Source organism: Triticum aestivum, chromosome 3D (assembly GCF_018294505.1).
Source record: "Triticum aestivum cultivar Chinese Spring chromosome 3D, IWGSC CS RefSeq v2.1, whole genome shotgun sequence".
NCBI classification, from domain to species: Eukaryota; Viridiplantae; Streptophyta; class Magnoliopsida; order Poales; family Poaceae; genus Triticum; species Triticum aestivum.
In genome coordinates this window covers 254,833,564-254,846,746 of record NC_057802.1, presented here as the reverse complement: position 1 = coordinate 254,846,746, position 13,183 = coordinate 254,833,564, and the positions used below count along the sequence as shown (strand labels likewise).

At 49.9% G+C, this 13,183-nt stretch overlaps 1 pseudogene; it reads left to right on the top strand.

The window, feature by feature from the left end:
* Positions 1-1,693: 1,693 nt before the first annotated feature.
* Positions 1,694-4,656, top strand: LOC123076259 (lysM domain receptor-like kinase 3; annotated as a pseudogene).
* Positions 4,657-13,183: the final 8,527 nt, after the last annotated feature.

The following is a 13,183-nucleotide window of genomic DNA, read 5'->3' as shown; positions in this document are numbered from 1 at the left end:
TTGGAGATATACTCTCCAGCAGAGTCAGCACGGAAAACACGAATAGGAGTAGAGAACTGAGTGTGAACCATGGCAGCAAAACGCTTATAGATAGATAACACCTCACTATGAGAAGACATAAAATATATCCAGGTGTATCGAGAGAAATCATCTATAAAAATAATATAGTAGCGATGACCTCCTTTCGAGGCAAATGGAGCTGGACCCCAGACATCGGAGTGAACAAGGTCAAAAGGACGCTGAGACATAGTGTCGCTATGAGGATAAGGTAACTGGACCTGTTTACCAAGCCGACAACCCTGACAGTCTAAAGACACACCGCCGGAGACGGATCCAAGAAGACCACGTCGAACTAAGGATGAGAGACGAGAGCCACACAAGTGACCAAGGCGATGATGTCACTGCTGAAAAGAGCTGGTAGACAAGGCAACAGAGGGGGAAAGACTGGCGGCGATGACAGCAGAGGGAAGGTGAAGCCAGTCAAGCTCCCAGAGACCCTGAGAGTCACGGTGTCGGGGGCCAGCACCAAGGAGAGCACCAGTATGACGGTCCAGAACAGAACAAGAGTCAAAGTCTAGAATCACCCGACAACCGGAGTCAACAATCTGACCACCAGAAAAGAGTTGCATGGTAAGTCGAGGAACATGAGCAACATCAGGAACATGAAAAGATGAGGTGCTAAGAATGCCTCGACCATTAACCGGGAGGGAGGTACCATCAGCAGTAAGAACATGAATAGGAGAATCAAGAGCACGAATAGAAGACAGGGTGGATGAATCATGAGTCATATGAAAAGATGCTCCAGTATCAAGAATCCATGGAGATGTACCTGACTGTGTTGAAGGTGGTCTCACAATGCCAGAGGAGTCAGTAGCAGAACCAGCAGAACCCGTCGGTGAAGAACCAGAGCATGCAGCGAGCAAGCACCGAAGGCGCGTAATCTTCTGCTCAGTCAGGAGCTCAACTGAAGAGGTCGACGTAGAGGCACCCGGCAATGAAGAGCCGGAGGCGGTCAGCAGACCACGAAGTCCCAGAATCTCCTGCTCGGTGAAGTACATAGCTGAAGTAGACGACGCAGTAGCACTGGGAGAGGAGCGGCCACCAGGCCCACCACCACCTGTGGAAGCCGCCAGAGGAGGCGACATAGCATAACCAACATCATCCGTAGAGGCCGGTGAAGGAGACGAGGGCACATGCAGACAAGCCCCAAGCGCCAAAGGAAGACGCGGGTCAATAGAGTCATATGCATCAACACATCCGATGGGGGCCGTGAGAGGAGCCGGTGTAGAACGATAATCACCGATAAAAGTCGTAGGAGGAGTCGATGTAGAGCGACAATCACCACGTGCGAGAGTCGCCACAGGGGACGATAGCACAGACGGACGAGCACCAAGCACTGAAGAAAGGCACATGTGCGAGACGGGGTCAGTATAGCAAACACTGAAAACACCGTCAGGAATCACCTCAGAGCAGGCGGGAGACACCATGTTCTTGTTTTTTGTTTTTTTTGTTTTTTTTTTACAGATCAACAGGCCGCAGCTACGAAAAGAATCCTGATGTAGCCCGTGGAGCGAATCAGGCGGTAGGAATTCGGTAGCTGACGGGAGTGCTCGAAACGGGAAACTCCTGGCAGGAGCAGCACGGCTTGGGACGAGCTATCGACGCAACCAGCAGGGCTGGCGATCGGCAGCGGATGACTGGATCCAACCCGGGCGGGAAGTGGCGGCTGGACCCGATAGGCAGCAGCAGCGACGAGAAGAAGAAGCGGCCAAAGGGGACGAGGCAATCCCGACTCAGACCACCGGGCAGTCGTGGACGGCTGGCAGCAGCAGTGGAGGAGCAGCAGAATACCACGTGCTGGGGATATGTGGCGGCAGATGAGGTGGAGCAGCAGCGGATGGAGTGGAGCAGCAGCAGCAGGCCACGTGCCTGGTGGATGCAGCAGCCCAGCAGGTTGGAAGGAAGAGCAGCAGCTTTGCAAGAGGCACGTGGGTGGGGAAGACAGCGACGGCCGGCCGGTGAGAGAAGGCAGCGGCGTGCGAGATGAGATTGGATCGGAAAGGACGAGTTGTGCGCGCGGGAAAAAAACCCTAAGGCTCTAATATCATGTTAGGAAATATGCAACTTGTATTCCCATGAGGCCATAGGCCGATATATATACATGTACAGGTGTGGAACATATGCAGGAAACCCCTTATACAACGGGATAAATACAAAGGGGTACATGACTTATATTATAACTCTAACAAGCAACATCGTAACCTTGTTTGAATCAGGCTCGAGGGAGATCCTAAGCTTGAATGTGGGGGTCACAAATCCTGATTTTATTAACCCGGGTTGGATCTTGTTCATCCCGATGGGAGTTGCTGGTTTTTCCAACATAATTGAGTCATTCCTACTTATCAATTATGTATGTTGCATCATTGGAAATTTGTAAACTACTAAAACTGCAAAATCTAAAGTTTATTGATACCATTGGCATAGTATTAATTTGCTAAAACGCAATAAGCAGTATATTTTTTTTCTGCAATACAAGTCTGTTTTTAAATCTAATGCTGTTTCTCTCTTCCTTTGTGTTTTGTGCAATCATAGGATTTCTTGTGTTCTTTTAGCCCTTTGGTAACTGACTGCTCATCTTTTTCATGTTTCCTCCCTGTTTGATTCAAACACATTTAGAGTTTTTGGTTTACCGATCATAATTGCAGTATCAATATCAGCTGCAATTATGCTCCTTTTGACGTTCACAATTGTACTTCTCCTGAAAAGGAGACCTCCGGTGCCCATTGTTGAAGTGCCAAAGAAAGAGATGGAGAGAGTTCGCAGCAACACAAGTATAGCTATCCTGGAGTGCCATTACTTTCCATCCAAGAGGATTGATGGTCTGTTATTCTCCCTATGCTACATGTAGACATTTTGGATACACATATATCTTATACTCCCTCTGTAAACTAATATAAGAGTGTTTAGATAACTAAAATAGTGATCTAAACGCTCTTATATTAGTTTACGGAGGGAGTAACTCTCAGTCAATTGGTTGGAGATATTGATCCATTCCAAACAGAGAGACCTGTGATTTTCAGCCTGAAAGCGATTGGAGACGCCTCAGTTAATTTTGATGAGAAGAGGAAGATTGGTGGTGGGATATGGCATGGTCTACCTAGGTTTCATAGGAACACATGTAAGAAGTTCATGTAGTATATTTCTCAGGTAACTGTAATCTCGAAGCAACACCAGATCCTTATATTTGACCTTGGTCGCAGGAGATTGCAGTTAAGATGATGAAAGACAACAAATCAAAGGAGTTCTTTGCTGAGCTGAAAGTGATGTGCAAAGTACATCACATGAATATGGTATGTACTTAGATTGTAGAATCTACCAGGAAATGACCATCCGTGCTACGATCACGAGGTACGAAGATATGTTGTCATAAACTTGCGCAGTTCTATACAGATTGAGTTGATTGGCTATGCTGCTGGGGAGGATCACCTATACCTTGTTTACGAGTATGTTCAGAATGGATCACTTAGTGAGCATCTACATGATCCTTTGCTGAAAGGTACGTGAAAGGCATATTGATATTTGTTTGCTTCTGTCCACGAAACTAGATTTGTTGTCTACTGAAATTTCTGAAAGTTTGAATGAGTTATTTCTTAATTATTAGGTCATCAACCTCTCTCATGGACTGCAAGAACACAGATAGCAACGGATGCTGCACGTGGTATTGAGTAGATCCATGACCATACGAAGGCCTGCTATGTGCACCGTGACATCAGAGCAAGCAATATTCTGCTAGATGATGGACTAAGAGCTAAAGTGAACCATTCAAAGCCACAAAATTTAAGTGTTATCCGCTCAAGTATTGCAATCTGATTATTTTTTGGATAACAGGTTTCGGATTTTGGCCTGGTAAAGCTTGTTGAGCGCAGTGATGAAGAAGATTGCCTGGCAACTCATTATGTTGGAACGCCAAGCTACCTCCCACCGGAGTTAGTTTCTAACTTGGATATGATTTACAGTTTTTGAGCTGATGAAGCTTCAAATGTAATAGTAATACCAAGCATCAACCCTGCAGGTCAGTTCATGAGCCTCACATGACTACGAAGTCTGACGCCTATGCGTTTGGAGTAGTTCTTGTAGAACTGATTACTGGTCTCAGTGCACTTGTGCGGGTCAATAAGGAAGCTAATAAGACAATATCTCAATTGTAAGAGCAATGAGAAATGCATGTCAATGTATGAGCTGTTTTGATTTTTATAGTTTGCCGATCTGTTTTTTACAATGTTTGCATCATGATTCAACCAAATAAGGAACATTTGTCATGCTCTGAACAGATGAGAAAAGCTTTCAAATCAGCTGATGTGGAGAGCTCACTGGAGAAAATCATAGATCCCTCCTTGAAGGACAACTACCCCATAGAAGAAGTGTGTAAGGTCAGTCTGACACACTGAAACATCTCAGTTAGCCTAATCCTGCATTTCTACTTTATATAATCTGGCAAATATTTCGATGTGGTGCTTGAGTGAGGATTAATTAGACAGCCTGAGATGAGGGAGGTTATGCTAATGCTGTCTCAGATTGATCTGACCTCCATAGAGTGGGAGGCATCACTAGGAGGCGACGGTGAAAGTCTTTAGTGGCATTTTCATTGGTAGATGATCAAACGGCATGTATGCTATAATGTAGATACAAGAAGCGCGTTCCTATTGATTTTGATTGGAGGAGAATGGTTCTTGGTTTGCAGTCTCTGATGTATATATTTTTACTTGCGGCCAACCATACGCTACCCAAAGAATTGGGAGGTCTTGGGGTGATTAATTCTAAGATTATGAATTGGTGCTTGATCGCCAAATAGGTGTGGAAAATTCTGGTGGGACAAAGGGGCCTTTGGCTCCAGATCTTCAACAATTGGTATAAAACTGCCTAGTTTAAGCAACCACTTCCTTTGCCCAAACCTGTGCCCGAATGAATCGTCGCCTGCGCCCGCCGCCGAGGTACACCGGATTCGGGAGGGAGGGTGGGATTTTACCACTAAAACAAGGAGTTTAAGCAAGCACTTCCTTTTCCCAAACCTGCACCCGAATGAATTGCCGCGTGTGCGCCGCCTAGTAACACATCGCCGCCAAGATTTGGGAGGGAGGGGAAGGATTTTACGGCTCCTCCAACTTCTCCTCGGCACCCAGATCCAGTCGGGCCAAGGAATAAATCCGGCTCTGTTGCCAATTGTCAGACCCAGGTAGGACCGACGAGCAATATTCAAGAATTCAGTCTCAACTAGCAGTTTTATATCACTTTCAAAGGAAGGATTCGAGAGTTCTATAGGCCTCGCCGCTACCCTCCCTGGCGGCAGCCTCCGGTTGACGGCGCAGGCGGTGTTCCCTCGTGTCATCCAATAAAGGCGGCGCGGCCGTCGGGATGGGTTGTTCGTCTGATAGTGCTCGCTGGTGAAAATGTTGGGTCGGAAACTAGCCGAGAAATGATGAATGGTTATATTTTCAAATGATATGTACATGCGTGCAACTAGACTCTAGGCTTTGCTATTCCAGTCCACCCCGGCCCTAGCTAACAGCTCCAAGATTGGAGGCGAAATTAAAGACACGCATATTTACTTTTTTTTCTTCTTAAATACGCACAAGCATGCGTATTATTCATTAAAGGAGAAGGGAAAAGACTCCCCAAGGTCTTAATTTACAAGAAATATTCACATGCCGGTTTTCCGACACCACCCACACACTCACGGCTCACTACCTCCTATGTTTCTTCCTCCCACCCGGCTACCCGTACCCCATCCATCTCTCTTCCAGCCCCCTTTTGAAACAGCCCCGCCTTATCCCACAACGTGGCCTCCTCCATAATTCTCTGCCGTACTCTCGAGAGGGAGGGCGTAGCTCTGTTGAATACAATGTCGTTCCTATGCCTCCAGATCATCCACATTACCAAAAGGCATTTCTCTCTCCTTGCTTTTCTGTTGTGCCCAGCAGACTCTTGTCGGAGACACCAAGCCCTTAGCTCCTCGCCAACTAGTGGCTCCAAACCCGGACTACCGGTGATCAGCCCCAACCAATGCCAGATTTGCCTTGCAAACACACACCCGAGCATGAGGTGCTCGATGGTTTCCTCCTCTTGGTCGCAAAGGGGGCAGGCGCTTTGATGAGGTAGCCCTCGTCTAGCCAACCGATCCGAGGTCCAGCACCTGTTTTTTAACGCTAACCACGTGAAGAAGCGACAACGAAGAGGTGCCCGTGAACTCCAGGTAAACTCGGCCTCCGGCGAAACCTGAAGACCCGAGAACCTCGCCGCATAAGCCGATCGCGCCGAGAACTGGTCGTTGCTCTCCCAACTCCACCGCACCGTGTCGTCCACTCCTTCAATGAGCTGCACCTCATCCAATCTGGCCCACAGCCCCAAGAACTGTAACAACGCTTCTGCCGAGAGCTCTGGGCCAATGGTCGTCACCCACCTGTTGTTGTCGAGCGCATCCGAGACCGTCAACAACCTTCTAGCCCTCTAAGGACTTCTGTCATATATCAAGGGCGCGAGATCCCGTATGCGGGAGCCATCCAACCATTTATCTTCCCAGAACAAGGTGGATTTTCCATCGCCCAAAGTCGTAACTGCCGCTGCTTGCACCAAAGCCTCCGACTCCACCGGTACGCTGATTTGAAACTCTACCCATGGTCTTCCTTTGTCGAATTTTTGCAGCCACGGCCATCTCGCTTGAAGAGCCTTATTGAGCCACTTCAAGTTCGCCAATCCCAGACCACCTGCCCACTTGGGCCTGCACACCATTTCCCATGATACCGAGCAGTTGCCTCCACGGGCCTCCTTCTTTCCACACCACAAGAAACCACGGCAAATCTTAGATAGCGCAGAAATTGTCTTTGCAGGCAAATCCAACGCCAGCATAGAGTGCACAGGGATCGCACACAACACCGAATGGATTAGCAGCATGCGGCTACTCTTTGGGAGTAGGGAGGCCTTCCACAAAGGTAGCGCATCCCCAACCTTGTCCACCAGATCCTGGAGCTGCGCCGCCGTTGGCTTCCTCAGGGTTAAAGGGAGGCCGAGGTATCTGCATGGAAACGTGCCAGCGGAGCAGCCCAAGATGTTTCACAACCAAACCCCTCTCTTCCGTCGAGCATCTAATCGGAATAGCCAAGCTTTTGCTCCAATTTACCACCAATCCCGAGGCCTGGCCAAAAAGCCTCAGAATAGCATCACAAGTCCGTGCTTCCAAATCATTGGGCTTGAGAAAGGCGACCACGTCGTCGGCAAACATGGAAACTCGTTGTTTTAGCCCCGAACGTGCCAAAGGCGCAAGGAGCCCCCTTTCCGTTGCAAACTGGCAAAGAGCTCGCAGTGGCTCCATGCACAAGATGAAGAGAATAGGAGAAAGGGGGTCTCCTTGCCTGAAGCCTTGGCACGGCAAGATCGGCCTACCAGGCATGCCATTAACCGTGATCCTTGTGGAGGAGGTGGCCAACAGTCCACACATCCACGTAATCCATTTGGCTCCGAATCCCAACCTCTGCAACACCTGAAGAAGAAAAGGCCACTGGATTGTATCGAATGCTTTCGTGATGTCCAGTTTAAGAAGGACTGCCGGGCGCTTCAATGCATGCAATCTCCTAGCTGTGCATTGCACCAACATAAAATTGTCATGTAGTGATCTGCCACGCACAAATGCACTCTGGTGGTGCCCCACCAACCTCGACAGGTCATCCGCAAGCCTGGATGCCAAAATTTTGTCGAAGATCTTCACTGGTCCACTTATAAGGCTCACCGGTCTAAAGTCTTTCACATCCATCGCTCCCTGGATCTTGGGGAGGAGGGAAACCAGCGCCTTGTTAATAGAAGCCAACCCTCTCATGTCATCCGCATGAAACTGCCGCAGGGCCTTCATAAAATCATGCTTGATGATGTGCCAGCATGAAACAAAGAAACGGCCAGTGAAACCGTCCGGGCCAGGTGCCTTGTCCAACGGCATTTCTTTGATAATCTTCTCAACCTCCTCATCCTCAAACGGGGCCTCGAGGTGCGCGAGATCCATAGATGGGAGATCCAGCATGTCCAAGTTGATCGATGTCAGCCGCCGAGCCGAAACACCGAACAATGCCTCGTAGTAGTCATCCACCACCTTCGCTGTGCTCTCCTGCCCAGTGTAAAGTACCCCCTCGTGGCTCAAAGAAGTAATCACATTCTTCTTTTGCCTGTGTCTTGCCTGTCGCTGGAAGAAAGCCGTGTTTGCCTCCCCCTCTTTAAGTTGCCAAATCCGTGATCGCTGCCTCGCAATGGATCTCTCAAGTGAACAGAGTCCAAGTAGCTTCTTCTTCAGTAACTTCCTCAAGCCATGCTCGTTATCCGCCAGCTGGCGCGAGTCTGCAGCCTTGTCCAGCCGACCAATGATCTCCATGGCCAAGGAAATTTGAAGCTTAACATTCCCAATCCACTTGTCACTCCACCTTTGTAAAGCTTTGGCCGTCGCATGAAGCTTGCTATCCAGGGCCAAGAAAGGGTTTCCTTCCGACGGCACCGCATTCCATGCCTCCTGCACTACGTCAAGAAAGCCCTCGGCCTTCGGCCAGAAGCTTTCAAATTTAAAGCGCTTGCCCACGTGAAAATCCGCGTCCAGATCCACAAAAAGGGGAGAATGATCCGAGACTGCCGTGCCAAGGGCCGTCAACAAGTTTCGTGGAAAGATGTCCTCCCAAGTGTTGGTAACAAAAATGTGATCAATTTTCTCTAGGGTGGGGTTTCTCCTTTCGTTTGACCACGTGTACCTCTTGCCGTTCAAGTATAACTCCTTAAGTTCCAGGGCATTGAGCAACGACCGGAACCTAGCCATCATTCTTGATGTAGGGTGGAACCCTAGATGGCCGATCTTTCACGAAAGGAGCGGATCCCTACGAAGAACGCGATGAACACGAGGGGAAACACGAGGGGAACACGAGAGAAATCACTCAACCAACAAGAATAGATCACACATGTGCTAGATCGATGAACACAAAGGTGAGATACAAGATCCAAAGTCAACAAAGGACGATACAAAGGTAACCGGTTCTTCTCCATGAGGAGGTCTTGATGGGGCCACCCAAGAGGGGGTCTTGAATCCAAGGTGATCTTCTCCGAAGAGGGGCCGCAGTCTCTCTCGAGGAGGAGATCCGTAATGGATGAGCAAAGCTCTATCTCTAAATGAGCTAATCCTTTGCTAACCCTAGAAAGAGGAAGGGAATGGAGTATATATAGTCTAGGGGGGCGAAGAGGTACATGTGCTTCGGCCCTTCACTGTGCGCAGATAGGCGGAGCCGGATGTCCCGGCGTCGGGCTGGATGTCCGGGGCTTCGGGAGGGGCCGGATGTCCGGGCTAGGGGGCCGGATGTCCGGGCTGACGGCGAAAGCTTTTATAGGTTCTGGTGCGTGGCGTCGGATTTCCGGGCTTATGGCCGGATGTCCGGGCTGGGGCCGGATGTCCGGGGCCTGTAGATGTTGGGCGGCTGGGATGCGACTGTAGTAGATGTCTCCAGCGGCCGGATGTCCGGGGCTGGGGCCGAATGTCCGGGCCCTGGAGCTGTCTTCTTCTCCTTCCGGCGGTTCTCTTCATCCGTGAACTTGGCGGCTTGTCCGTCTTCACGTGCATCCTCGGGGGGTTCCTCTTGACACCTAATCATGCATAGCATATCGGACTTAGGTAGTAGCCATGTCTCGAGTGGATCATATGTGATATCACTAAGGAAGGAAGTCACCTCGTCCTCGAGAGCTCTAGCTCGTGCTCGTGTCATAGGTCCTCTTGGCTCTTGATGAGACGATGGTAGGTCCATGGGGATGATCGTGGGATGCTCCGCATCATCTCCCCTCCCTTGGAAAAGATCCGACCTCGGATCGAAATCCTCATCACCATGGTACGGGGAGAGATCTTTGATGTTGAAGATGTCGCTCACGGAATACTTGTCGCGTGGGATGTCGATCTTGTATGCGTTGTTGTTGTAGCGTGCAAGCACCTTGAAGGGTCCATCGGCTCGTGGTAGAAGTTTGGACTTGCGCTCGTTGGGAAAGCGGTCCTTGCGAAGGTGTAGCCACACAAGATCTCCAACATTGAATATCATGGGTTGCTTGTTGACGTTGAGCTTGGTCGCGAGTCGTTGAACTTGGCGCTCGATAGTGTGCCTTGTATCTTCATGCATCTTATTGAGGTAGTTGACTCGGGCACTCGCGTCCATGTTTGTGCGCTCTTGTAGCGGTAGAGGTAGAATGTCCAATGGTGACAATGGGTTGAAGCCATAGACGACCTCGAAGGGGGAGTTGCCGGTAATCGAATGTGTTGCACGATTGTAGGTGTACTCGGCGATAGGTAGGCACTCCTCCCACTCCTTGATGTTCTTCTTTATCAACACGCGAAGTAGAGTGGAGAGCGTGCGGTTCGTCACCTCCGTTTGGCCGTCGGTTTGTGGATGGTATGCCGAAGAGAACAAAATCTTGATTCCGAGCTTGGCGCACAAGGTCTTCCAAAAGTAACTCAAGAACTTGATGAAAGGATCGATATAGTTGACTAGAGGAGGGGGGGCGAATAGGCAACTAACTATTTTTAGCTTTTCTTTACCAATTTAAACTTTGCATCAAAGTAGGTTGTCTAGATATGCAACTAGGTAAGCAACCTATATGATGCAACAACAATAAGCACACAAGCAAGCAAGAGATATAACACAAATAAGCTTGCACAAGTAAAGGCACGAGATAACCAAGAGTGGAGCCGGTGAAGACGAGGATGTGTTACCGAAGTTCCTTCCCTTTGAGAGGAAGTATGTCTCCGTTGGAGCGGTGTGGAGGCACAATGCTCCCCAAGAAGCCACTAGGGCCACCGTATTCTCCTCACGCCCTCACACAATGCGAGATACCGTGGTTCCACAATTGGTGCCCTTGGAGGCGGTGACCGAACCTTTACAAACAAGGTTGGGGCAATCTCCACAACTTAATTGGAGGCTCCCAACGACACCACGAAGCTTCACCACAATAGACTATGGCTTCGCGGTGACCTCAACCGTCTAGGGTGCTCAAACACCCAAGAGTAACAAGATCCGCAAGGGATTAGTGGGGGGAATCAACTTTCTCTTGGTGGAAGTGTAGATCGGGGCCTTCTCAACCACTCCCGAGCAAATCAACAAGTTTGATTGGCTAGGGAGTGAGATCGGGCGAAAATGGAGCTTGGAGCAACAATGGAGCTTAGAGTTGGAGGAGAGGTCAACTAGAGGAAGAAGACACCCCTTTTATAGTTGAGAATAAAATCCAACCGTTATCCACCTAACCAGCCCGTGACTTGCGGTACTACCGCCCCTGACAAGCGGTACTACCGCACGGCCAAACGGTACTACCGCGAGAGACCGCGGTACTACCGCTGCAACGGCAGGAGCTAGAACAAGCCTGAAGCACAAAGACTGAGAACGGTACTTCCGCAGGCGCGGTACTACCGCTCCCCCTTGCGGTACTACCGCAAGGCAGGAATGGCCTAGCCTAGGAAGGGCGCGGATGAATAAAAATACATCCGTGCCTACTTTCGCTGAAAATCAGATGATGCAAAAATCCGACACGGTACTACAGCTGGAGGAGCGGTACTACCGCGTGGCAGCTGAGCCAGGCCGCGCGCGGTACTACCGCGCACAAGGTGCGGTACTACCGCGGAGGCGCGGATGTAAAAAATTACATCCGCCCCTACTACCGCAATGCAACGACACTTGGCCTGGGGGCCACGGTACTACGGCTCCAGAGGAGCGGTACTACCGTGGGCTCCTGCGGTACTACCGCTGAAAGATCGTTGATGTCGCCTAGAGGGGGGTGAATAGGCGCTTTAAAATAATTACGGTTGAGGCTTGAACAAATGCGGAATAAACCTAACGGTTAATTTGACAAGCACAAAACCTAAAACAACTAGGCTCACCTATGTGCACCAACAACTTATGCTAAGAAAGGTAAACAACTAAGTGATAGCAAGATATATGAGAAGAAACAATATGGCTATCACAAAGTAAACTGCATAAGTAAAGGGCTCGGGTAAGAGATAACCGAGGCACGCGGAGACGACGATGTATCCCGAAGTTCACACCCTAGCGGATGCTAATCTCTGTTTGGAGCGGTGTGGAGGCACAATGCTCCCCAAGAACCACTAGGGCCATCGTAATCTCCTCACGCCCTCGCACAATGCAAGATGCCGTGATTCCACTAAGGGACCCTTGAGGGCGGTCACCGAACCCGTACAAATGGCAACCCTTGGGGGCGGTCACCGAACCCGTACACTTTGGCAACCCTTGGGGCCGGTGACCGAAACCCGTCAAATTGCTCGGGGCGATCTCCACAACCTAATTGGAAACCCCGACGCTTGCCCGGAGCTTTACACCACAATGATTGAGCTCCGAACACCACCAACCGTTTAGGGCACCCAAGCACCCAAGAGGAACAAGCTCAAGGGTACCAAGCACCCAAGAGTAATAAGCTTCTCAACTTGTAACTTCCACGTATCACCGTGGAGAACTCAAACCGATGCACAAATGCAATGGCAAGGGCACACGGAGTGCCCAAGTCCTTCTCTCTCAAATCCCACCGAAGCAACTAATGCTAGGGAGGCAAAAGAGAGGAAGAACAAGAAGAAGAAGAACACCAAGAACTCCAAGATCTAGATCCAATGGGTTCCCCTCACATAGAGGAGAAAGTGATTGGTGGAAATGTGGATCTAGATCTCCTCTCTCTTTTCCCTCAAAAACTAGCAAGAATCCATGGAGGGATTGAGAGTTAGCAAGCTCGAAGAAGGTCAACAATGGGGGAAGAACACGAGCTAAAAGGATAAGGTAGAATGGGGAAGAAGACCCCCTTTTATAGTGGGGGGAACAATCCAAACGTTACCCCCCAAAACAGCCCCGCAGAGGGCGGTACTACCGCATAAGGCAGCGGTACTACCGCTGAGAACAACGGTACTACCGCTTCCCCGGGCGGTACTACCGTGGAGTTAGGAGGGCAGGAGAGATACGGACTCGAGCGGTACTGCCGCGGTGGTAGGGCGGTACTACCGCTCATGAGCGGCACTGCCGCTCTACTGCCGCTGCGAAGTACCGCACAATCCGACACGAAAAATGACCCCTCGAGTCGACGCGGTAGGGGCCTGGTACCGCAGCGGTACTACTGCTGAGGACCCATCGGCAGT